We start from the raw sequence: 26,096 nt of genomic DNA, 5'->3' as shown, positions 1-26,096 counted from the left end.
TATTAAAATAAAAAATAATTATTAAAAAAATTGAAAAGTAATAAACAAAGAAAGGAAGAGAGCAACCAAACCAAAAAACAAATCCACCAATGATAACAAGTGCTAAAAACTATAATAAAAGAAAGAAGAAAAAAAAAAAACAGACAGAACCCTAGGACAAATGGTAAACACAAAGCTATACAGTCAAAATCACACACAGAAGCATAAACATACACACTCACAAAAAGAGAAAAAGGGAAAAAAAATATATATATCATTGCTCCCAAAGTCCACCTCCTCAATTTGGGATGATTCGTTGTCTATTCAGGTATTCCACAGATGCAGGGTACATCAGGTTGATTGTGGAGATTTAATCCGCTGCTCCTGAGGCTGCTGGGAGAGATTTCCCTTTCTCTTCTTTGTTCGCACAGTTCCTGGGATTCAGCTTTGTATTTGGCCCTGCCTCTGCGTGTAGGTCGCCTGAGGGCATCTGTTCTTCGCTCAGATAGTTTGGGTTTAAAGGAGCAGCTGTTTCGGGGGCTCTGGCTCACTCAGGCCGGGGGGGAGGGAGGGGCACAGAGTGCGGGGTGAGCCTGCGGCGGCAGAGGCTGGCAGGACGTTGCACCGGCCTGAGGCGCGCCGTGCGTTCTCCCGGGGAAGTTGTCCCTGGATCGCGGGACCCTGGCCGTGGTGGGCTGCACAGGCTCCCAGGAGGGGAGGTATGGAGAGTGACCTGTGCTCGCACACAGGCTTCTTAGTGGCTGCAGTAGCAGCCTTAGTGTCTCATGCCCGTCTCTGGTGTCCACGCTGATAGCCGCGGCTCGTGCCCGTCTCTGGAGCTCGTTTAGGCGGCGCTGTTAATCCCCTCTCCTCAGGCACCAGGAAACAAAGAGGCAAGAAAAAGTCTCTTGCCGCTTCGGCAGGTCCAGACTTTTTCCCGGACTCCCTCTCTGCTAGCCGTGGCGCACTAGCCCCGTTCAGGCTGTGTTCACGCCGCCAACCGCAGTCTTCTCCCTGGGATCTGACCAAAGTCCGAGCCTCAGCTCCCATCCCCACCCGCCCTAGCGGGTGAGCAGACAAGCCTCTTGGACTGGTGAGTGCTGGTCAGCACCGATCCTCTGTGCGGGAATCTCTCCGCTTTGCCCTCCGCACCCCTGTTCCTGCACTCTCCTCCGTGGCTCCGAAGCTTCCCCCTTCCGCCACTCGCCGTCTCCGCCCGCGAAGGGGCTTCCTAGTGTGTGGAAACCTTTCTTCCTTCACAGCTCCTTCCCACTGCTGCAGGTCCCGTCCCTATTCTTTTGTCTCTGTTTATTCTTTTTTCTTTTGCCCTACACAGGTACGTGGGGAGTTTCTTGCCTTTTGGGAGGTCTGAGGTCTTCTGCCAGCGTTCAGTAGGTGTTTTGTAGGAGTTGTTCCACGTGTAGCTGTATTTCTGATGTATTTGTGGGGAGGAAGGTGATCTCCGCATCTTACTCTTCCGCCATCTTGAAGCTCCCCACAAGTGAACAAATCTTAAGTGTACAGACAACTCTATGAAAGTTTACATTTTTCATTTGCAAATACTGACATAACCACCATATGGATTAAGAAACAGAGCAGTTGCAGGCTCCCCAGAAGGCTCCTCCACACCCTGGCCATTGATCTGCCTGGTGGGGAGCTGGTCCTTCTGCTCCTGCAAGCAAGTACTTGTCAATGTGCCCCAGGGACAGAGAGCTGCGACTTCCCTGAGCTTTCAGGAACAGAAAGTATGACTGCTCTTGTGCCTTCTGCCTAATACAAGTGTTTGTTGCACAGCAGAACTCACTCTGGGACCTGCTCTCACTTAACAACCCGCCTGGTAGCCAAATCCAACAGGGATAAGAAGCTTGATGCATTTAGGTCAATTCAAAAATGCTCTTCTTGGGCCACTGAGATGAGCTGGGTCCTCTCTCACCACTGTCACCCACCTGGAGAAACAGTAGGGTCAGGCCCAGGTGAAAATGGGGCTCTAGTTACAAGTCCAATGGGCATAAGATGTGCAAACATATGCCATCCTGAGGCTCAGTTAGGGAAGAGAGAACTCCTATTTCTACCAAGAATGGGGAAGAATAAAAGACCAAGGCACTGCCAAACATTTGGCAACAAAGGCTATTTTAAGACCTATTTTGGAAATTTTCACTAAGAAAAGAATACACAGTTTGGGAAAAGACACAAAGAAGACATACACATCAAGACCTATGTGCCTTCATGAAAAGATGGTCAACATCGCTAATTATTAGAGAAATGCAAATCAAAACTACAATGAGGTATCACCTCACACTGGTCAGAATGGCCATCATTAAAAAGTTACAAATAACAAATGCTGGAGAGGGTATGGAGCAAAGGGGTATGGAGCAAAGTCCTACACCGTTAGTGGGACTGTAAACTGATGCAGCCACTATGGAAAACAGCATGGAGGTTTCTCAAAAAACTAAAAATAGAAGTACCATATGATCCAGCAATCCCACTCCTGGGCATATATCCAGACAAAACTATAATTCAAAAAGATACATGCACCCCTGTTTATAACAGCACTATTCACAATAGCCACGACATGGAAAGAACCAAAATGTCCATCAACAGAGGAATGGATAAAGAAGATGTGGTACATATGTACAATGGAATATTACTCAGCCAACAACAAAAAAATGAAATGATGCCATTTGCAGCTACATGGATGCAACTAGAGATTGTCATACTAAGTGAAGTAAGTCAGAAAGAGAAAGACAAACATCATATGATATCACTTTTATATGGAATCTAAAATATGGCACAAATGAACGTATCTACGCAACAGAAACAGACTCACAGACGTAGAGAGCAGACATGGTTGCCAACGTGGTGGGGGAGGGATGGACTGGGAGTTTGGGGTTAGTAGATACAAACTATTACATGCAGAATGGATGGACGACAAGGTCCTACTGTATAGCACAGGGACCTATGTTCAATACCCTGGGATAAACCATAATGGAAAATAATATAAAAAAGAATGTATATATGTGTAAAACTGAGTCACTTTGCTGCACAGCAGAAATTAACACAACATTGTAAATCAACTATACTTCAATTTAAAAAGAATTTTTTTAAAGACCTACATGCCTTGGAAGGAGCAAGACTTAGGTTTGAACTGGTGCTCCTTAATTACAAACTCTGTGCACCTTGACAAATATATTAACCTCTCCAATCTTCAGGGTTTTGTTTTTTTGTTTTTTATGTAGGAAATAGGGAATTGTGAGGATTAAATGAGAAAATGAGGATAAAAGTCCTGCCTTAAAGGGATAAGACACTCAACGGATCTTACTTCCATTTCCTCCTCTCCCGGCTTCCTGAAAGTGGCATACGCACCAAAGATAAGATCCTCTACTCCTCTTGCAACCAAAAACAAATAAGCACTCTACAGAATTTTGAAACATTTTTGTCTTTCAATATATTAACATTTTCCAAAATCCATAACACAAGTGTGAACAGATTTTTTGTCAAACCAGCATGCTTACTTTGGGACAAGACATAAATGCAGAAAGATTAAAACCGTGTAATTCACTGCCATTGGCTGCCCAAAAATGCAACTTAATATTAACTTGTAGGTTTGAAACAGCAGCATATAACATAGCTATTTATTGATCTGTTAGGCCTGGGGGTCTGCACTCATGCGCTCAGTCATGTTTTGCTTGAGAAACAGGTTTTGCTTCCAGCCTTGGAAACAACTCACATGAAGACCAGAGAGCATACAGTTCCCGTTAGTTTAAAGTTTCCCAGTAAGATATGTCAACTAAAGAAGGTCCCTTGCCACCCAATTCAAGGATTAGCCACTGCAGTCATTGACCTTCAACACACGCTGAAAGGATTTTGGAACAGAATTAGGAATGAGTCACTCTGTGCTCTGGGAAAACTGGCAGAACAGGCCTTCAGATAGTTAGATATTTTATGCACTCAGTTTCTTGCATCTTCCCATAATTAGAAAAGTACTAAAACCATTAACTAAGACATATATTCCTCGTGACTGGCAGTAACTTTCTACCAAGATGTGTGCTTGATTACATGTACCCCTTCTCCAAAATCACATACCTACTGACCTGTCCCCCTAGCTCTTCAAAGCAGTTCCTCAGAGCTATCTGAGAGGCTGTCTCCCAGGCTACAGTCCTCAGTAAGCCCCCAAATAAAACTGAAACTCATAGCTTTCACGTTGTACATTTTCAATTCAGTCAACAAATATATAGGTAAATTATATACTGAGGGGCTTCCCCAGTGGCGCAGTGGTTAAGAATCCACCTGCCATTGCAGGGGGCAAGGGTTCGAGCCCTGGTCCAGGAAGATCCCACATGCCGCGGAGCAACTAAGCCCGTGCACCACAACTACTGAGCCTGCGCTCTAGAGCCCGTGAGCAACAACTACTGAAGCCTGCGTGCCTAGAGCCCATGCTCTGCAACAAGAGAAGCCACGGCGATGAGAAGCCCATGACCACAATGAAGAGTAGCCCCCGCTCACCGCAACTAGAGAAAGCCCACGTGCAGCAACCAAGACGCAACCCAGCCAAAAATAAAATAAATTTATTTTTAAAAAAATTATGTACTGAATTAACACGAAAATATGTATAATGGAATAACCATTTCTGGTCTTCTTTGGTAAAGGAAAATTATTCAAATCCTCGATATACATCTTTTTGGAAATGATGCCCTCTGAAACACCTTGATTTCCAAAATGTTACATGAGCAAAAGTAGGGCTTTGGTTATTTGGCTATTAGCTCCAAAATGATCAGAGGTTTCTGGAAGCTAGTTCTAACCCTGATGCCCTTGGACAGCTGGTCCTGGCCCTCTGTGTGAAATGCTGGCCAATCTGCATTAACAATCTGGACGGCTGGCCTGATCCTGGGGCTCTGACATCTGACTGTTCCTGGGGGATGAGTATTGAGGCTCAGAGGTAAATGATTCCCCACCCCCTCTCCCCTATGGGCAAACATAAACTATTTGCTGTTGTCTTCTCTCCCCTCTGGGAAGACGGGGGTCAAGAGGCCTAAAGACTCAAATGCTTACTCTGTCACACTGAAACAGAATATCCATTTCTACCCCCTCATGATCCATGCAAAGGGTGTTATATGCCCTTTGCAATCCATTTCTTCAGAGAGGAACAAGTTATTGCTCAGAGTTCAATCCAGCAACAGAAATGTATGGGAACACAGACTTGAAGTGTGGCAGCTTCCGTGAGACAAACAACTTGACAGTGACACCAGATTGTAAGTTTTGCTCAAACCATTTATTTACCACCACTGAGTGAACAGAATGAAAAGCCCAAAAATACTAGTCAGTCATTGCACAGAATCATAGAACCTCAGAGTGAATTCTAGCCCAACTTCTCATCCAAAGCAAGAATCCCTTCGGTAAATTGCTAGGTCATCCCTGCTTGACCATTTCCTGTGTCAGAAACAGGGCAACCCATGTCATTTTTTGTTAAAGGTGGTTGTTTTTTGGTTTTTGGGGTTTTTTTGCGGTACATGGTCCTCTCACTGCTGTGGCCTCTCCCGTTGCGGAGCACAGGCTCCGGACGCGCAGGCTCAGCGGCCATGGCTCACGGGCCTAGCCACTCCGCAGCATGTGGGATCTTCCCGGACCGGGGCACGAACCCGTGTCCCCTGCATCGGCAGGCAGACTCCCAACCACTGCGCCACCAGGGAAGCCCCTAAAGGTGGTTTTTCACTTAGAGTTGAACTTTGTCTCACTAGGACACATGGGTCCTAGATCTGCCCTCCGTCACTACAGAGAACAAGATGAACCACTTCTTCCACCATAACCTGCATCGGAACTACCATCACTGCCACCTCCCACCCAGCAAATCTTTTCTTCTCCAGACCAAACAGTTACATTTTTCATCAGCCATTTCTTATTTGATCCTCATAATCACAGACATCCAACTCTGATTACACTTCAATTTGTCTATACTTCCCTGAAAACAGTGCCCAGATCTAAAGACAAGCTCCAGGTGTGGTCTGGGGATAGCAGGAAAGAAGGAAGCAATCCCCTTCCTTGCCTTATACACACTGCAGCTGTTATTATTGCCTCAGTTTGTCTAGCTTTGGGGGGACACACACCTCTTCCTAGCACTCACTGCCCTTACATCTAGGACTCTGATGTACATCTAGGACTCTGATGTGGTAGGAATTGTGGAGAAGCTGAGTTTCCTTCTTTCTGAGCAGGACTCCTTTACTTCCTTTAGCTGAAATTCAGGACTTGATGGTCCTCTATTATTACTGAATTACCTCATATTAGTTTTGACCCATGATTCCAGCCTGTCAAGGTATTTCTGGGGAGTGACTATCATTCTATGTGTTTGGCTGACTTTTCCTTTGTTTGCGGCATTCAGAGACTGCATAGGCATGTGAATTCTGTCCTCACCCAAGTAAATCATACAGGGAAATTTACTAAGAAGAGTGTCAAGGGCACTGAAGTTTTCTCCATAGATCGATGATAATTTGTTCATTACTTAGCATTTCTGGGACCAAATCTGCCAACCCACTGCAAATCCCCATAACCATACAGTCATGTCTAATTTCTCCAAGTGTCCAGATCCACCTTCTTCGAAGTCTCATGGATCCTTGTTGAAAAGGCAGATTTTGGAAGCTCCAAAACCTTCTTTTATTAACCTAGGCCTGTGGTTTTCAAAAAGTGGTCCTTAGACCAGCAGCATCAACATTACCTGGGAGCTTGTTAGAAATGCAAATTCTCAGACCCCACCACAGACTTGCGGAGTCCGAAACTGAGAGTGGGGCCCAGTAATCCATTTTTAACAAGTTCTTCAGGTGACCTGATGCACAGGTTTAAGGACCACTGCCATAGGTGAATACTTTATCTGGGCATAGAACCTTGAGGCATCTGGTATACCTTCCATCAGGGAATTGGAGTAGACCCTGAGCTCTTTTCTCAGGAAGACGCTGTCCCACTTCTTAGCTTCTCCTTTAAGCCACAGATGGCAAATGTCAGATACATGGGCTTCCAGTCTCCTCTCCCATGCTTAATTATCACAGCAAGTTTTCTCTAACAGCTTTCCAGAAAACTAGAAGACAGTTGGCTGGACAGATCCTACCCTGCCAAGGTCCACACAGGTGTGGTGGGGCAGGTGGACGTCCAGGCGTCCCCTCCTCCTGATCAGGAGCCTGGATTTCACAAGACATTCTCAAGTCACCACCTACGGATCTATCCTTGATTCTCAACACAAAGCATCAACCCTCCAGGCTCTTACCAAACATTATAACCTTGAACATTGTACTGTCCGGACTTTATAGAGCAAGGGATCTCAACTCTGACTGAACATTAGAATTATGTGGGGAACTTTCTAAAATGCTGATGACCAAGCCTAGATCTATCACGTTGGAACCTGAGGTGGGGTCAGGATTTGAAAGTCCTAAAACCTCCACAGGTGATTCTGATGTGGAAATAGGGTTGAGAGCCACCAGCAAATGATCTAGAAATATATGTACGCCTAGCCCAAGTCAGATCATCAGATGGACGAGCTGGTGGAACTGCACTGTTCTGATCTAGGAAGAACCTGCACTGTCCTCTGGACTTAATGCCCTTGACCTACAATGAAAGAGATTTCATATGTGCGTGTGCGTGTGCGTGTGCGTGTGTGTGTATAAATAACTAACCCACCAACCCACCTGAGGATATTGGGAAATTCTGTAGAGTAGTGTGATAATTAAGACTATAAGCTCTGGATTCAAACGGCCTGGGTTCAAAGCCAGCCTTACTATGTGGCTTTAGGCAAGTTTTCAGCTTCTCTAATCCTCAGCGTTTCATCTGACAGATGGCAATAATTAAAGGATTGCCCCAAAGGGGTTGTTGAGGTGATTCAATGAGCTAATCATATAAAAGCATAGAAAAGGTGACAGTGTAGTCATCTCTAGATGAGTTCATACAGAATGTTGTGGTCACTGTCCTGCCAACATCACAGTGGCTGCTTTTCCCTTTTAATCAGAAAAATTAAAAGGATATACACAAATATCCATATTCCTACCACCCCAAATTAATAGGTCTCCATCCGTATTTATATAAATATATCTATCATTTTTCTGACTTTTAAAAAATTTTGCATAATAAATAGTATCATACCATACATTTCTTTCTGCAACTGGCTTATTTTCACCCAAAATTATTACACACACATACACATATATACACTAGTTCATTCCTACCACATAGTTCCATGGTATGTCTCTGCCTTGTTTAACGTATTCTTCCTTTAGGTTGTTTCTGATTCTTTATGCTTAAAAACAGTGCTGCAGGATCTGCTTCTTGTGACACTGTGGCCTGATTTTTTAAAATAAGTGGAACTGCCGTATCATGAGGTAGAACTAGTTTTAGTTTCACCAGATATTCCAAATTGCTCCTCCAAATGGCCAAACCAATCAATTCATACAAGACAAAGGTTGCTTTACAGGACCTTTATAAGCAAATATTCAGGTCTCGGTATCAGAGTGCCTCTCCTAAGGGACTGGCTTGTTCTTGGCTTTTAGACACTGAGAATTTGTATATGAGAACATATCCCGTTTTGTCTGGGGCACCAGGATGGATGAGTCAGATTCATGGCGGTACTGCTGGTAAACCTCAGTGGCAGAAGATGAGCCCTTCCATGTGCCTGGCTTACCTTTATTGTCCCTGCGCTTCAATTCTCTCAACTACCCACTATTTCCCGTGTAGTGTGTGTATTCTTGGAAACCACTTCAAAGACTTGGTGAAATAAGACGATGTTTAAATAAATTATCTTTTTTTTAAGCTAGAAAGTTGTACAAGCTGCTGCTGGGCTGTTGGCAAGATGTTCTGACAGCGGGTAGTTTTCTACTTAGCTTCCTACTGTAGGCCGCCTTCCATTGTATCTACCTGGGTGAGCCCTAGCCTCCAACTGCCTCAAACATCCTTAGAACAAGCGAGAGGGAGGGAGGGACAGACACAAATACTAACCCCAGCACACAGAATCAGAAAGCAGCATGTCAGTGAAGAAAGGAGACGGAAGATTGGGAGAGACCCCCCCAAGGAGCTTACTAGTAGCCTTTCAGAAGTTTACAGATGGACATTCAGAGCTGGCAGGATTTCTAGGAGGCAGCACTTGCAGGCAGATGTGGAGAAGGAGGTACAGGTGATTTCCAAATGATTATTATGAAAATTCCATGTTCACACCTAAACAAATCCTACTCTTCACCAGAAGAGAAGCCATTGACTTAGACCTTAATTTTCCACCTTGTTCACAAGGATATCACGAGACAGATTCCTTATCAAATACTTCAAACAGACTTTTCAGAAGTCTGACATCCTTAAAAAATGGGAAGAGCTTGCGATGCATAAACACTCTCGTCTTGCAATACCGGCTGGCTGCCTTGATGCCCAGGGCTTGGCTCCAAAGCTGAGCCCCTACTCTTGGTCACATGGGCTCCGCTTTGAGCACTTACACCCACACCCCATAGCACAGATGTCCCTCGAGACAGTGGCTTTTGCTGCTGGCTCGACTTCATCAGGCTGTGTCCTCCTCACCAGCTACCATAGTCTCACTAAACATTCTGTATCCCATTGGTGGTTCCCAATGTTGAAGATCTCACCTATTCTTCCCTCCCGCCAGCCCTCCTGAGACAAGTTCCCAAGCTGGGGATGATTCTCCCCCCAATCCTCAGGTGTCAACTAGTAGAAATAAGATCTACTGTGTCTGTGGTATTTCTATGACCGAGTAACCTAAACACAAGGGGAAACTAGAGAAATTCAGCATGTTTTGTCTTAAGTGAACCCAGACTGGCTCCTTTTCTAATGTGAACTGTTCACCTCTTTAGTAACAGTACATTCAAGAATTCTGCAGTGGATGGACAGAACTCACCTGTATGGAGTGTGATTTTTTTACCCCTGGATGCTTGTCAGAGTGTCCTAAGGGGTGGCATAAAGTCCTTCTACCACTGTTATCATGAACTTTGGGGGTGGGATCTGGCAGCAGTATTTTTAAGGGCTCCCCAATAGATTTCAACGTGCACCCAGGGTTGAGAATTGCCTGTCTAGAGTTTTCTGAAATTTCCTTTCTCTTTCTAATAATCTTGACAGCACCTGCCTGTCCTTAGGCTTGGGATCTCTTTCATCCGGCACAGTTTACTCTCAGAGGTCCTGTGCAGACTGAAGTAATTCAGTCCCCTGGTGTGTTCTGGGCTGAACTGGAACCCAGAACCTGTTTAGCAGAGACAGATACGTGGTTCCCACCCCTTCACCTGTCTAAGGTTCCAATTCCCTCTCCTCTGCGTGTATTCAGTTCTTTTCAGTTAGTACTTCTCCTTTAGGGGAAAAAAAAAAAAAAAAAAAACATGGGAAACACGTAGAATTGGAACAATTCTTTTGACTCCTGATGTTTTGAGCAGAGAAGATGTCCACACCCAGAAGATTATCTTTTACTTATTCATGTAGCTCTGGATACACATTTGCAAAGCTGTTTTATAGGTTTTAACCACCTTCTGCAAGTCTCAGCTCATTCCTGACATGACGTTAGTTCTGCAGACTTTCTTCTATCATGTTTGTGTAACACTTAATACTCTTAACTGAAGTTCTTCCTAACTTTAAAGTGTGGCTTACCGGCTCCTCTTTCTCCCTCCCAGTTAATACATAGGCGTTTACCGGTGTTTTTCCCTCCATCCACTTCTCTCTATGAGCCTTAGCTCTTGATCATCTTACCCACGCCCATACCTCCTAGTAAGATAGCTTTCTACTCACTCTGCTGTCCTCACCCTCCTCCAGTCCACAGCCTGGTGGATGGCCCCTAGGTTTATCACTAGAACAGGAAGCCTACTGCTTACTTCAAGAGCAAACCTATCGCTCCCTAATGCTGATAACCTGTGCTGACTTCCCTGACTCTGATTAAGACAACCACCCCTCTCCAGGTCCACCCCAACTTTCTCTCCCAGATCCCCCAATACAGCAGATCCTAACTCTGCCCTGACACTCATCTCCTCACCCCAAAACTTGTTTTCTGTTCTTCCACACCTACAACCAGCAATCCATTTTAGGTGCCCATTAGGGGGTCTCCACTTTTTCTTTCCCATCACTTCAATCTACTCTACATTTCCTGGCCCAGTTCATCTTTCCAAAAAGATGTCTCTCCTCTACTCCAAATTCCCACTGGTCACTGAACTTCGTTAAAAATCCTAAGCCCTTCACAACGCAGTTAAATTTAAATGGCTTCGGACTCTGGTTCTATCCACCACTTACTGTGTGTTACTAAACTTCTGAGTTGTTTCCTCATCTGAAAAGAGGGTCAATTGACAGTACTCAGTTTTTGTGAAGACTGACTGAAATAATACAGGTCACACACTCAGCACAGTACTTGGCAGACATCAGTCAATTATATTGCAGCTGTTATTACTCAAACCTCAACTCTAAAAACTCACATATACACACCTTACATTGTACACTCTCCTGCAGTCAACGTCACTCTGCCTTGGTCCTTGCTAGTTCTTCTCTGCAAAGCACCCTCTAACACAATGCCTCTCCTCCATCTGTGGAAATTCCCTCCACCCTCCAAAGAGCATTGCAAGCATCACGTGCTCCATGAAACCCTTTCTGAAACCCCCCTGACCCCTGGTTTTGTTTCTCTTCTGAACCCCTGCTTTACTTTTGTGCCTCAAAGTATGTCATAAGTTGCCCACATTTTGAGGTTACTCTTTGTAATCTTACCACTAGACGTTAGGTCTACATCACGCTCGGTGACTGCATTTTACTCATCTTTACCTTCTTGTGGGAAAGCAACTTAAAGATTAGTAGTAATGATTGTTAAGCCAGACTGAATATCCTTCATTAACCTGAGTTAACAGGGAAAAAGTCCTCTGTGTAAGCACACTGATCTATTTCCAAGGAGCCATCCTCCTTCCCTCTTCACTGGAATTATTTGGGATTACATGTGTATTTCAGAACCTTTTAAGTATCCCTTCCTTTTGAAGTCTCCTTACCATTTTCTTTGGCCACAAGAGAGATCCTTTCTTTCTTTTCTCTGAACTGTTTGAAATGTTTCTAGTGTCCATAGCTATGCCCAAAGCGTGCTTCTTTAGGGATTTCATCACTTTTATCACTGGACAATGCTTTCTGTTGGGTCAGAAAGAAATCCAGAGATATCCTTCCTTGCATTATTTTCTCAGTCTTCTTAAAAATGAAATGATCAGCAAAACAAATCAAGAGTTTATAAGAAATCAGCAGAATAAAACTGCCAGTGCGTTTTATCAGCACATTTGGCATCCCTTCCAGAGTTACAGTCTCTGGGGAGAAAGCATCATCTGTAACCAGTCTGGCAATCCATAATATTGACCCTACTACAACATACTTTCTGTGGTTTCTCTCTCCCAAACCCCCTTACCTAGAAATTTACCTTTAGGCCTGGATTTCCAAAGGCCTCCTTCTTTAAAGCAAAATATTCCCTTCAGGGCTTCCCTGGTGGCACAGTGGTTGAGAATCTGCCTGCCAATGCAGGGGACACGGGTTCAAGTCCTGGTCTGGGAGGATCCCACATGCCGCAGAGCAACTAGGCCTGTGAGCCACAACTACTGAGCCTGCGCGTCTGGAGCCTGTGCTCCGCAACAAGAGAGGCCGCAATAGTGAGAGGCCCACGCACAGCGATGAAGAGTGGCCCCGCTTGCCACAACTTGAGAAACCCCTCGCACAGAAACGAAGACCCAACACGGCAAAAATAAATTAATTAATAAACTCCTACCCCCAACATCTTAAAAAAAAAAATTCCCTTCTAGAATCATATTTTCATCATGAGAACCATCCTAACTTTCTTGGTGAGACAAACTGGATGATCAAATCTATGCCCCACTTTTAATGTTTACTTTGCTTAGTCCTCATAAGCTGCACGATGGCAAACAGCTACAGGTATTACTATAAACTCCCTGCTTCCCAGGTGTTTTTAAATGAATTACTGAAGTTCTCCTCCTCGGCTACTGGTCTTCTCTTTGCTATGCGTATTGTTCTCTATCCAATCAAGTTTCAATGGTTTTTCCTTCCCATCAAATTTCAGTTGAACTCTCTTGATCAGGTTAGCAGATCTCTTGCCAAACACACTTGTCCTCAGAGACGCCAAGAGTCTTCCCCGCACACCAAACCCTGTTTGTCAACACTATCTGTGCGACAGTTATTTGTACACTTTCTGCATCCTCTTCCAGCTCGTGGTCTACCTTCCCCAGAAAGGTAGGAATACCGCACATCCCCCTGGAGGTCTTCAGTTTCCTACCATGACATCATAGCACCAGAGATACATATGTGGCTTCTTTTAGTGTATTTTTATGCAAACCAATGAACAGGGTGATGGTTTGTAGATCTGATATTTTAGCAACTCATCATGTATGCCTTGGCTTGTTGTTCACCACTATCCATTTTCCTTCCTTTAATCACAGAACTCTCAAGTTTAGTTGGGCACGAGCTCATCTAATTAGAGGCTACATTTCCAGCCTTCCTTGCAACTTGGTGGGGACCAATGAGATGTGAGTAGAAGTTGTGCTAAAATGATGTGCACATCCCCTGTCCTTTCCCCATTCCTGAGGACTGAGAGATAGCAACAAGTAGACCCAGAAATGAAAGCCACTGATTGAAGATGTCAGTGTCACTGTACAAGCCCAGGAATAACCATATCTAGACAGTTACATGAGAGAGAAATAAACTTCAATCTTGTTACAGCCACTTAATGTGGGGGTCTCTCAGTTACAGAGATTTAGTGTAATTAATGCAGGCCCTAAGAAGGTAGCAGGTCTTACAATCAGGAATCTTGGGTCACCTCTGTACCCTTCAACAGGAAGTTGCCAACCATCTCTTCAATGGTCAGCTTGCTGGGCCCAGAAACAGGAACCCTTGAGCCATTGGCAGTAAGAATCCTCACTGTTTGAAAAAGCAAAGAAAGCTACTGTTTCCAAGTTCCAGGAGTGTATTAGCTCCTATAACAACCCCCTATTCTTCAGTAGGCCTTACGGTAGAGATCTACCCTCAAATCATTTCACCTTCTCCAGCAGGACGGGCCCCCTGTATGTTGCATGTGTCACCCACGTGGTCCACGGTAGAGATCCATCCTCAAATCATTTCACCTTCTCCAGCAGGACGGGCCCCCTGTATGTTGCATGTGTCACCCACGTGGTCCTGAAAGCCACTCTAGAGCAGGAGCGCTGAATGTTCTGGGTGGAGAGGGATGAGTCCACAGGGCATATGCCCAGCCCTCCATTCTTGAATATGGTAAAACCAGAAACGGGCTGAGTTTGCTTCTCCTTCTGCAGTTTAGCCACCCTGACTTGTCTCTAGAGGAAGAACCACTGATGGACAAAGGTGGGCTAATAAAGGAAGCTATAGTGAAAGACAAGAGGATGAAAGAGAATAACTACGCTGATGACAATTCAACTCAATTCATATCGATTAAGTCCCTATTAAGTGTCCATAGCTGTGCTAACCCTAAATGATAGAAACAAGTGACAACTAAGCACTAGTTTAATCCAAGGAGTAAACTGCTCTGATCAAGGAGATAAGATGTGTGTAGATGAAATGAGTCAGAACACGGTTCAGGGTGGGCTATCTAGTAGGTTTGGTGGACAGTCACAGGGAAGAGTTCAGGGGGGCTGAAGCTGTGAGCTTTGAAAGAAGTGGCCTGAGGGGAGCCTTAAAGATGTGGACAGGACTTGACTAGGTAGAGAGGAATGTGGAGGGCGGGGAGGGCACCTCACACAATATTTCCCAAGCCTGGCTGTATGACAGGATCACCCTGGGGAGCGTCTACAAATACCAAAGTGTGGCCCCACTCCATACCAAGTCATCCAGATGCTCTGGGATGAGGCCCGGGCAAGCTCCCCAGGTGACTGTGATGAGACACGAGGGTTGAGAACCACTTCCTCATCTTGTATCCAGAAATGATAGATTTACTCCACAAAACTTCCCTCTTTCATTTTAGCATTTAATTTCATTTTAGTATCTAATGCCAGACCTATGTCTACTGCATCTAATTTGTACCAAATTAAAATGCAGAGCAGGATGTGACTTAGTTTAAAGGGTAAGAAGAGAGAGCGCCACCCAAAAACTTAAAATAACATCTTGTGGTTTGAATTTTATCAGTGGGTGTTGCGATCCTCCCTTAACTGACAACTGCTGGCGGAAGCAGGGTAGATTTTAACAATTGGCAACCACAGACGGCATTTCATTATTGATCTAAAGAGACTACCCATTGAGTCACTGTAAAATGTGAATGTGATTTCTTAAAACTGCTCTATCTCCCATAAAAATCTACTAAAGTCTTTTCAGCAATGGAAACATTAAGCTAACAATGAATAATGCTCCATCAGCGGTACCTGAATGCTCTCAAATAACAAGAAACGAAATACCTAGTGGTTGTGGTTAAGGTATCAGATATACACACTTCAAGTTGTTTGTCTCCTTAACTAAAAATAACCCTAGGACTGAACCCTAGCTAAGCTTCAAACAAATTCTGTAAAAGAATTCCCTGATGTATATTCGGGGAATATTGCCAGGGCAATAGTAAACAATCCCTTGTAAGAGGCCCAAAAGAAAGCAACAAGTCAGTAACTTAGCAAATGTAGGTGGGAAGGAAAAAGGACACAGGGAGCTTTCCTCTCCTAGGGGATGGACTACTGCAAGAAAATGAGCATGAGACACTTTAAACCAGTACAAACTGAAAAACAGTTATAAGGAGAAACAGAATGAAAAGGCAGAGAAAACAGGTTCAAAAAAAAAAAATGAAGTGGTTATTGGTAGACTAAAGCTAAAAAGGCAAGAAAAAGGTAAGAGCAGCTCTGCCGCTAGTGCTAACCATTCATGGCTGTTTTTTCCCTCCAGTAGAGCATGTAGGTCAGAAGCAATTTGAAGATTGTGTCTAACTCTTGCTTTGTTTTTCAATTTCCTACAACTAGCATGGAGCCTTGCATGTGGCAGGTTATTTATCAAATTGATGCTCAACATCCAAAAAACAGAACAACCCAATTCAAAAATGGGCAGAAGACCTGAACAGACATTTTTCTAAAGAAGTCATGCAGATGGCCAACAGGCACATGAAAAGATGCTCAACCTCATTAATCATCAGAGAAATGCAAATCGAAACTACAATGAGGCATCACCTCACACCTGTCAGAATGGCTATCACCAAAAAGAACACAAATAACAAATGTTGGTGAGGATGTGGAGAAAAGGGAACCTTCATGCACTGTTGGTGGGAATGTAAATTGGTGCAGCCACTGTGGAAAGCAGTATGGAGGTTTCTCAAAAAACTCACTACAGAACTACCATATGACCTAGCAATTCCACTCCTGGGTATATATCTGAAAAAAACAAAAACACTAATTTGAAAAGATACATGCACCCCAATGTTCACAGCAGCGTTATTTACAATTACCAAGATATGGAAGCAACCTTAGTGTCTATCAACAGATGAATCAATAAAGAAGAGGTTTTATACACACACACACACACACACACACACACACACACACACACACACACAGAGATACACACAATGGAATACTACTCAGCCGTAAAAAAAAAAAGAATGAAATTTTGCCATTTGCAACTACATAGATGGACTTAGAGGGTATTATGCTAAATGAAACAAGTCAGACAGAGAAAGATAAATACCATATGATATCACTTATATGTAGAATCTAAAAAATAAAACCAGTGAATATAACAAAAAAGAAACAGACTCACAGATATAGAGAACGAGTGGTTACCAGTGGGGAGAGGGAAAGAAGGAGGGGAAAGATAGAGGTAAGGTATTAGGAGGTATAAACTACTATATATAAAATAAATAAGCTGCAAGGATATACTGTACAACACAGAGAATATAGCCAATATTTTATAACTATAAATGGAGTATAATGTTTAAAAATTGTGAATCACTATGTTGTATACCTTAAGCTTATATAATATTCTACATCAACTATACCCCAATAAATAAATAAATATAAAAACAAAACCAAATTGATGGCCTGTGTCCCCTTCCCCTTCCACTAGCTTCTAGAAGATTTTATCTCAGAAATAGGAAAATAAATACTCTAAAGTATCCATTTATGAAACTGAAAAAAATTTGTAGAAAGATGGATCCTAATTGTTTCGGAGTTTGTATCTAATGAGAATGTAACAAAAAAGTAATAAGTAACAGAAATTACAAAAAAGAAAATCTAAGTCAAAAGTGAGATGTAATTATCAGAACTCTAGCTGGATTCCATCAGGCTAATATTTGAAATAATTTGCAGCAACCAGGACTCTGCTCTTCACTCAATTCCCCTATTTGTGTATTCATTGTAGATATCAGTTGAACGAGGGGGGTTAGCACATTTGAGGGTGTTTCAACACACCATTCTGTATTTAGACAGCATCTGTCATCAAAGAAGTCCCGGTGCTATGCAAATGGCAACTCCCCCACCTCACACCCAGAGGACGCCAGCAAGGCAATATGGAGAGCAGTGCTTCATCATTTGAGTTGGAGCAGAATGATTGAAAGCAGTAGGAGGGAGGGAGAAAAGACAGGAGAGCGCTCATTAAAGCTGTAATGAACCCCGAATGATCATGAAATAAAACTGCAGCATGTGAACTAGAGCTAGCCAACAGAACTTTGGGTGCTACCTGACATTGCAGCCTCTAGCCACATGTGGTTACTGAGCACTTGAAATGTGGCCAGTGCACCTAAGAAACTGAAGTTTAAATCTTAATTTTAAATCGTTTATATTTTCATAGCCACATGTGGCTGGTAGCTACCATATCAGACATCACAGCTTTAGACCACACCATTCTAAACCACTTATTTTCTCCCTCCTTTCCCTAAGCACAAAGTGAGAACACCTCGGGATATTTCTGCCTCCTGAAATCCTCCAGGTGTGTTCTCACTCTTACCAACTCTGGAAAAGTCAATGGCTGGTAGATGGCTGAATCATCATTGGTATGGTGGTCAAACTTAAATGTATTCAGTCATCTGGGAAAGTTTCTTCCCCACTCCTTGCATTGTTTGGAGACAATGAATTAAAGAGTGAAAGAGGCTACTAGTTTTCTACATGAGGTGAGCAGGGATTTTTAGTAATAAGCCCAACTGAAACTTCCAGGTACTTCAAACTGTGTCAGTACAGAGATTAGCTTCTCCAACAGACAGCTCCAATGGAAAACCACTAGGAATGTTATGAAAAGATATGTGACGTTCACGTGTCATTTAGGAATGGCTTATAATGGCTGCTCAGTTTAAAGACAAGGGTCTGTGACATGAAGCACAAGATCATATTTCAGAACAAAAAAAAGTATTTTCAATTCAAACAATTATCAGATGCCAATTTTTTTAGTAGATGAACATATTTACCACTTTCTGCTATCTTCAGATGGCAAAAAAACTCCATCTTCAGCCAACCAGGTGCCCTTTCACAGAGAGTGGGGAGGAAGGGGGAGAGCCTTTTAAAAGGTTCCTGCACAATTTGCAAAGTCCTAGAAACAGCTCCACAAAGCTGCCCAGTAGTTATCTTTTGGCCTGCAGGAAAAAGCTGTTGTTACTTTGGTGAGGAAATGAGAAATCCACTAAGAAAACAGCCAATTTCCCAACATTCAAGTGTTTCCATAATCTGATATTCGATTACCAGCTCAAATGTATTGCCCAATGTAATTCCACCATTTCAGGCAAACAGATACTCTTAAGAGTTCCCCATTCAAAACAGGCATTCTCATAAATTGCTAATAAAATATAGATTGGTATAACCTCTTTAGGAGGCAATTTGGCAATAGAAAAGTTGTCTCTCAAAAATAAAGGCAATAAGCAACAATTCCCAAAGATAAAACAACTCAGGAAATATGGCTTCCAAAAGCCTTTGCCAAAAAACCCTTAATGATGATGAACCCCATCAAATGTTAAATTATCAAGAATGACAAAGCCATGGAAAAAAGACCAATGGTTAACAGTGCATTGATTGGGGTCAAATAAGTGGGGGAATAACCAGGGGAAGTAGAGCTACTAAGTGTTAAAAGTATAAATCCTAGGGCTTCCCTGGTGGCGCAGTGGTTGGGGGTCCGCCTGCTGATGCGGGGGACGTGGGTTCGTGCCCCGGTCCGGGAGGATCCCACATGCCGTGGAGCGGCTGGGCCTGTGAGCCATGGCCGCTGAGCCTGTGCTCTGCAACAGGAGAGGCCGCAACAGTGAGAAGCCCGCGTACCGCAAAAAAAAAAAAAAAAAAAGTATAAATCCTAAGAAAATGAAAATAAAACAAACGACAAACATCTGATATCAGGGGAGGGCTGCTGGGCAAAAGAGTCAGATTGTTTACTACATCGTTACAGCTTGCCCAACCCATTCTCACTCCCAGGCCCTCAGAGATTTTCATCTCTCCTCTGAATTTAGAGAACTAATCCTCTTTGGATAAAGAATAACTTTTCAACAGACTAGCCATTTTTTCCTTTTGTTAAATTCAAGTAAGATCAAATAGGATATTTTACTTTTAAACCTATGTTTAGCTTGAGCTCAGTCTTAGACAATTATTTCTGCCCCTCATTTATTTCTCTCCCTCTATGCATCCCTCCTATTATATGTACAGAGCCAAGCCTGAAATTAATGTTAACATTGGTTAGTTTATGGTTGAGATTTTTGCGTAATATTTTAATTTCTCCTTTGAGCTTTTTGTTTGTTTGTTTTGCTTGATCTTTAAAAGTGAGGAACACATATCATTGAAATAAATGTAAAATAGTAATTACTTTTCTGATTTGTGTGGTTCATTTTCCTAAAATGGTCACCTGGTCTGTGCTTCTCTTATTTCCCTGACACTCACCAATCTCAGATTCTGACTCAAATACCCTCACCAGTCCTCTTCAGCCTCTGACCCTCCTTTCTCTGGCTGTGCTTCAGTTTTTAGAGGAACACTACGCTTCAACATGAGAGAACTGTCCTTTGTCATACCTCCCCACAGTCGACAGGCAAGGTAATGCGGGCCTCCCAAGAACGTGGAAAGTGTAGATAAGAAAAACAGCAGGTCTGGGGTCTTTTAACTGGAGGTGTGAATGGAAACTACTGACGCTGGGAATCCCAACTGTGCTGTTGTTACACATCAGTGGTGACACACCAACACACACAAACTGGATTTACTGGAAGTGAAGGCAGTTATACCACTAAGACCTCTTGCAATACCTAGACAGGTTCTTTCTTTTCTTCTTTCTTTCTTTTCTTTCTTTCTTTCTCTTCTTTTCTTCCTTCCTTCCTTTTCTCTTTCTTTCCTTCTTTCTTTTCTTTCTTTCCTTCTTTCTTCCTTTTTCTTTCTTTCTCTCTTTCCTTCCTTCTTCCCTCCCTCCCTCCCTCCCTTCCTTCTTATCTATCCATACATCCTTCTCTCTCTCTTTCTATTTCTCTCACTCTCCCACACACACACTCTCTCCTTCTCTTTCGCTCTCTGCCCTCCCCCCACCTTAAAAGAAACCCTTCCTCCCCTTAAAGGAAAGTCAAATAAACAAAGTCTATTAGGTGACTTGGAGGAAGAAGGAGGGAGGGTGTTTGGGTTGAGGGAGGGAAGATGGAAGAGCCATTAGGAGCACAGGGTAGCTGCATCCACATTTGTAATTGGATACAGTCTGCTCTACCACAGAACTCCAAGAATGCATTCCAGGCATGACAAGCTTATCTGACAACTCAGACAAGGCAGCTGTTCACGTTTTTTGTTTATTCCATAGCAAAAGTCAGTGGTCTTGTTTGGTATGGGTCCTCCTCCTCCTGCCTCTTCCTGTCCTCTGTCTTTTAAAAGGTGTATCAGAGCAAAAGCTGCAGAAATCAAATTTTACCAGTTCAATAGATCACGGCTCATCAGGTACCACACAGACCAAGCTAAACAAGTAACAGATCCTGAAAAGTAAGGTATTTTATAAGTTATCTATACATATATGCAATGTTTCAGGAGTTTGATTTTAGCTTCTAATTTAAGCTTTCACTTTTTTGACAAGTGAGACAACAGACACAGTCAGCTTCTATGTAATATACCAGCAGTCATGACCCTTCCTAGAAACAGCAGCTCAAAAAGACTAAGAAATCAAATTTCATGACTGAAAAATAAAGTTGTTATCCTGGGTCATAACTATTCAAAATGTGCTATGCCAAATAACAGTCTCACAGGGCTGTCTGTGGGAGAAAAAGCAGGTCCTCACAGACCGGTCCCCTTGGGAAATACTGCTCCTATATTCCCTCTTGAAGACACAGTGTAATATGTATTGGCACATGGAAGGTTCTGAGAGGTCCTGCGGTTAAAACAAGCAAACGACGATAAAAGCCAAATGGGTTAACTGTGTTCAACGCGTTCCAAACCTTTCTGACTATGGTATCTATTCTCTGAGGTAATACTTCGACATTCCTTCAGCCTGATGATCCAGTCTAGCTTGAAAGCTCAATTATCCTATGAATCCATGAAATGAACTGAACTCTTAACCTTTACAGGCTGGTTCATCTGTCACACAGATAAGAGCCTAACACACACAGGCACCATTCCTTGGCTGTGAATCAGGCTCATAACAGCCAATAGTAACATTTGGATACCCTTTGTTTAAAGTTTCATGTCTAGACTTGAGAAGTCTAGAGAATCATGAAACACCATGATTGTTGCATAAAAACCATAAGCAATGTTCAGAGACTGGGAACGTGCTTCCCTATTTGACCCAATCTTCCCTAAAAGTCCCTCCCTGGTCTCTCATTATCACTTATCGTCCTCCAAACCCAACTTCCCCACTCCCCTTCCTCCTTGCTTTCTGTAGTTTACTACGCAGACTCGATGCTTCCCATTTCAGTCTGAAATTACCCTTAAGAGAAAACATCTGCATAGGAAGTCCAGTCATTTGGAGGAAAGAAGTACCCCCCCAGGGAACGACATTCTCGGTTAACTGGACAAACTGCTCAAAGAAATCTTGGGGAAAAGATCTCAGAAATTACTCACACAACTGTTGTGCAGGACTACCTAAACACGTATCTCCTCTCAATGTGCACTATATTTACCCAAGTACACAAGAAATGGGATCAACATTTAGTATTCACTTAACAGATGTTTATTCATCACTTACAATTCATCAGGCACAATTCTAGGCATTGGAGATAAAGCAGTGAAGAAAGTCGAAAACACTACACTAGAAACACCACCACAGAAGAGACTAGCAAATTCAGTAATACCAATCCATATGATGACTTTGGGGAAAACAATTTCTAAATGGAAGAAGGCTGACTTTAAGAATTCAGAACCGGGCTTCCCAGGTGGCACAGTGGTTGAGAGTCTGCCTGCCGATGCAGGGGACACAGGTTCGTGCCCCGGTTCGGGAAGATCCCACACGCTGCGGAGAGGCTGGGCCTGTGAGCCATGGCCGTTGAGCCTGCGCGCCCGGAGCTTGTGCTCCGCAACGGGAGAGGCCACAACAGGGAGAGGCCCACATACCACACACACAAAAAAAAGAATTCAGAACCATCTTACAAGGTACAAGGAAAGTTTCTGCATCCATGAGGACGTGGGAAAGGCAACAGATATTTATTTTCTATCTATCATTTCTCAGGCATCATGCTAGATACTTTTATAAATGTTACATTTTTTAATTCTCAGGACTATCCTTTGACTTAGGTGCTAAGCTTTATATTACAGTTAGAAAAATGAGACAGAGCTAGTGGTCAAACTCTTGTAATCTACCTGACTCCAAATCCATACCTTTTATACAAGAATAGTGAGGTTAGTCCTGAAACTGAATTCATGGCTACTTCAAAGTTACATTTCTAATGTGACCTCATGATGGCAGAGAAAAGATATCTCAAAGTACAGTGAGGTAGAAGAGTAAATATCAACATCACATCAAAAAATTATCTTCATGGGGCTTCCCTGGTGGCGCAGTGGTTGGGAGTCCGCCTGCCGATGCAGGGGACACGGGTTCATGCCCCGGTCCGGGAGGATCCCACATGCCGTGGAGCAGCTGGGCCCGTGAGCCATGGCCACTGAGCCTGCGCGTCCGGAGCCTGTGCTCCGCAACGGGAGAGGCCACAACAGTGAGAGGCCCGCATACCGCAAAAAAAAAAAAAAAAATTATCTTCACAAATTTGTTGAACTCACACCTCCCAATTTTAAAACTAACTACAAAGCTACAGGAATCAAGACAGTGTTTACTGGCAGAAAGATAAACATATAGCTAAAAGGAGGGAAGTAAGAATGCAGAAATTAAACTCTCACTCTCATGGTCAATTCATTTTGACAAAGGTACCAAGACGATTCAGTGGGGGAAAGAAGAGTCTTTTCAACAAATGGTGCTGGGAAAAGGAGATATTCACATGCAAAAGGATGAAGTTGGACCCTACTTCATACTACATACAAAAATTCACCCAAAATTGACCAAAGTCCTAAATGTAAAAGCTAAGACTATAAAACCTTTAAAAGAAAACACAGGGGTAAATTTTCCTGATCTTGGATTAGGTCAGAGTCTCAGATATGACACCTAAAGCAAAAGCAACAAAGAAAAATAAAATAGTAAGTTGGACTTTATTACAATTAAAAACTTCATGCTTCAAAGGATAAAATTAAGAGAATGAAAAGACAAGCCAAGAACAGGAGAAAATATTTGCAAATCATAGAGTTGATATGGGTCTATTATTTAGAGTATAGAAATAATTCTTACAACCCAACAATGAAAAAATAACCCAATTTTTTAAGCGGGCAAAGAGCTTGAATAGACATTTCTCCAAGGAAGACACACAGGTGGTCAATAAGCAGATGAAAAAACATGCTTAACATCATTAACCATGAAAGAAATGCAAACCAAAATTACAAAAAAGAAAAAAAAAGAGAACCGCCTGGAGGGGTGGGATAGGGAGGGTGGGAGGGAGGGAGACTCAAGAGGGAAGAGCTATGGGAACATATGTATATGTATAACTGATTCACTTTGTTATAAAGGAGAAACTAACACACCATTGTAAAGCAGTTATACTCCAATAAAAAAATAAATTTAAAAAAAAAGAGAGAGAAGCAAACAAAAAGGCAGACAATAACAGTGGTTAGCAAGGATGTTGAGAAATTGAAACTTTCATGCTCTTTGGTGGCTATGTATACTTTGAAAAACAGCCTGTCAGTTCCTCAAAATATTAAACGTAGTTACCGTTTGAGGCAGCAATACCACTCCTAGGTATATACCCAAGAAACTTGAAGATGTATGTCCACACAAAAACTTGCACAAGAATATTCACAGCAGCAGAATTCATAATATTAAAAGGTAGAAAAACCCCAATATCTATCAACCGATAAATGGATAAACAAAAATAAAATATCTATATGGTATGGACTGATTGATTGTGTAGTCCCAGAATTCATATATTGAAGCCTAATCCCCAATGTGATGGTATTTGGAGATGGGGCCACTGGGAGGTAATTAAGTCATGAGGGTGGAGCCCTCATGAATGGGATTAGTGACCTTAGGCTTGCTTCCTGTCTCTGCTCTCAGCCACGTGAGGATACAACAAAAAGATAGCCACCTACAAACCAGGAAAGGGGTGCTTACCAGACAGCAGATCTGCAGGCACCTGGTCCTTGGACCTCCCAGCCTCTAGAACTGTAAGAAATAAATGTTTGTTGTTTAAGTCACCCAATCTATGGTAATTTCTTATAGCAGCTTGGACTAAGATACCATACAATGAAATATTATTCAGCTACAAAAGGGAATGAAACATTGAGTCAAGCTACAATGTGGGTGAACCTTGAAAACATCATGCTAGGGACTTCCCTGGTGGTCCAGTGGTTAAGACTCCAAGCTTCCAATGCAGGGGGCTCATGTTTGGTCCCTGGTTGGGGAACTAAGATCCTACATGCTATGCAGTATGACCAAAAAAAAGAAAAAGAAAATATTATGCTAAGTGAAGGAAGCCAGATAAAAAAGGCCACATATTGTATGACTCCATTTACATGAAATGCCCAGAATAAGCAAATCTATAAAGACAGGAAGTAGGTAAGTGTTTGCCTGGGCTTGGGATTTGTTTTGAGGATGATGGAAATGTTCTGGAACTAATTCCAGTTGCACAATTTTGTGAATGTACTAAAAAATATATCACTGACTTATATACTCTGGATTCTACATATAAGTGATATCATATGATATTTGTCTTTCTCTGTCTGGCTTACTTCACTTAGTATGATAAACTTATATACTCTAAAAGGGTGAATTTTGTGGTATATGAATAATATATCAATAAAAAATATCTTACCCTCCTAAAAATAATCTTTGAATCAAATAGAATCTGATATTAGTTACCTATTTTCTCCCACAAAAACCACTGGCATTGAGGTGAACCTACTTTTGCTGAATCAGATATTTAACACCGGGATCTAGTCCTAAGATTCAAAAAATAAAGAACTATTCTGTGCACTGAAAGATAAATAAACTTCAATAGGAAAGTTCTGAGAACTCCACCATGACTAAAATAGCATACTCAACTGAAAACAAACAAAATTATATCAACATGGGAGCCTATAACTTCAGATTGGGCTCTATAAAGTCTTCAGAATCCATATGCTCTAGTAACCTCACGGAAAGGAAAGAATGAAATAGCAAGTCAAAGGTCAAAGTCAACTCCAACACATAGAAACACCAATATGAACTATGTCAAGACTTGTCAATCCTGGCTGCCACATTAGTCATCCTAGAACTCACAAACAGATTGTGGAGACTCCTCTTCTGAGAGGCTGTTGACAATCATATCCACAAATGAAACATGGGTCCTCCAAGACCTCAAAGGCTTTCTTCTATCATGGTAGGCAGTACTGGCTTAGGTCACTGAGGGCCTATTTACAAGCAATCAGGGGTCTAATTAAAACCCTTACAGAATGACTAAAAGCCAAATCTGGACATGATGTTAAAATGATGACCTTCAAGCTCAAATCTGGATGTGATGTTAAACTGACCTTGAAGCTCCAAAACGGTTGGTTGATCTTTGATCTGTATGCTTGCTTTACATTTAGCAATGACTCAGGCCCACATTTAAGAAAAAAAAAAGTTACTACATCTCTAATTCTCAGAAATACCACCATGTAGGTTAAGATAGACATGCACGTGTACACACATACTCACACAGACCAACCCATCACAAGTCAAAAGAACCA

General features: G+C 42.5%; 1 protein-coding gene across 1 annotated transcript in view; it reads right to left on the bottom strand.

The window, feature by feature from the left end:
• Positions 1–26,096, bottom strand: part of OSBPL3 (oxysterol binding protein like 3) — a 201,347-nt gene that overhangs the window by 98,283 nt on the left and 76,968 nt on the right. Inside the window, exon 2 of the mRNA XM_060156982.1 lies at positions 24,502–24,552. The gene's annotated coding sequence lies outside the window, so the exon portion shown is untranslated. The remainder of the gene's footprint in view (positions 1–24,501; positions 24,553–26,096) is intronic.

The sequence above is a fragment of the Lagenorhynchus albirostris genome, chromosome 8, assembly GCF_949774975.1.
Source record: "Lagenorhynchus albirostris chromosome 8, mLagAlb1.1, whole genome shotgun sequence".
NCBI lineage: Eukaryota > Metazoa > Chordata > Mammalia > Artiodactyla > Delphinidae > Lagenorhynchus > Lagenorhynchus albirostris.
Note: the sequence above shows the minus strand (reverse complement) of the source record. Positions and strands in the feature narration are given on the sequence as shown.